Source organism: Danio rerio, chromosome 3 (genome assembly GCF_052040795.2).
Source record: "Danio rerio strain M-AB ecotype USA chromosome 3, GRCz13ab, whole genome shotgun sequence".
Taxonomy (NCBI): Eukaryota; Metazoa; Chordata; class Actinopteri; order Cypriniformes; family Danionidae; genus Danio; species Danio rerio.
Window position 1 is genome coordinate 26010001 of NC_141023.1, and position 1826 is coordinate 26011826.

The window sequence follows — 1826 nt, forward strand, 5'->3', positions numbered from 1 at the left end:
TGCGCAAAGCAACCAGAAAAAAAGGTCTGTTTAGTTTGTTTGTTATAGGATGATCAATCATCATCAAATGTGATCAAGAGTGAGTTTTACAAGTTTAACATGTTTTAAAACAGTGCATGTTTGTAATAAATTACAGCGATTTACTTTTGATTTACTTCATCTTTACAGCCGCGTGTCAGAAAAATTATAAAAAAGACACTTCAATCCCGGGTTGTGAACATTAAATCAGGTTTTTTGTACATCCACATAACAGATATCCATAGAGCAGTGGATATTATCCTGTATCCTGTCACATTTGCAAAGCTAAACAAGTGCGCTGTCTGTGTGTGTGTTTATCTGTTCTTACTGTAGTATTTCTCACAAACGTTACGTGCGATTTGCTTCCTTCATATCTGTCTGTTGTCTGAGGCTGCTGAGGGCAGAGATTGAGACACGCTGACTGGCACAAGGGAACGGTGGGCGGGGAGGACAAGCCTTAAGCTGGATTTATACTTTCGCCTGGTGCCGCATCGCGCACCTCCACTGACTGCGCGCACCTCGCTAAACGAATAAGACTTTTATACTTGCCGCGTTTGGCGTTGTGATATTCTTTAAAATGACAGTGGGCGGTCAAAAGAAACTAACCGTAAAGACAGACGGATAGACGGAGAAGTAAAAAGTTTCCTGAACTATGTCATATCATTAATGTCATTCAATACTTTTAAGCAAATTATTTTTATTGTTTTTATAAATCGTTTTAATGATTGTAAGGATTTTTATAACCATTCAAGATTTTTTTAATCAAACTTTGATGAATCACTTGCTTTTTCAAATCTTGTACAGTTTACCTATTAAAGTTTATTAAAATATTAATAAAAGGAGAACATGGGTTGATCTACAAATATATTTAATTATGGCAAGAATAGCAAACAAAAGTACACTTACTGAATAAAATACAGTTTATTTTTTATTTTTTTTAGATTTAGCCTGCTCCACAATTCACACATTATTGTCTGGTTAATATCTGTCTTATACTTATTCCCAAAAGGCAATAATGGTCCAACATTCCTGACTATTATAACCAGTAAAGCCTAGAAAAGTAGGCATCAGTATATTGTAAACCGACAGGTTCAAATATTTTTTTCAGGTATCAAATGAATAATTTGTTCTTAAATAATAGATTTGCAATTGTTAAATTGTTTTAAATTCAAAATTGTAGTATATAAATCAGTGTAAAACCTGTGACTGATGAAAAAACATATTCTGTAATTGTGTCTCACTTTTGCCATTACCTTTTTTTGGTTTTAACAACCAAACTTATCCTTCAGGTTTTTCCAAACCTTTTAACAAAAACTTTCTTCTTTCCCATGGCTTTTGCAATTTCTGCAAAAGCCGTTGCAATGATCACTAATAAGAAAAAGATGTCTGTACAGTGATACTGTTTCAGACAAAATCTCTTCAGTGTTTCATATTCAACTCAAATCAAATGCGGCTGTTCGCTCGAGTCTGCCAGCCGAACTCACACCCAAAAGCGAATATCCGCAAACTCAGCGATGATGTCACATTCGCCGTGCAGACTCAAGCGAACAAGCGTACATGTCGAGTATGAACCAGGCTTTAAAGGGCCAGTACACAAAAACAGCAACAAGCTGTTTAGAGCTATACAATACAAACCACTGAAAGCTAAAATAAATAATCTGATGGGTGTTTTGAGCTGAAACTTTACAGACACATTCTGGGGACTCAAAAGACTTATATTACAGTTTTTCTCAGTCGCTTTGATGCACTTCTCACAACCCTATTTACATTTGCACAACAGTTAATGCATTTCTCAAAACAGTTAGTCA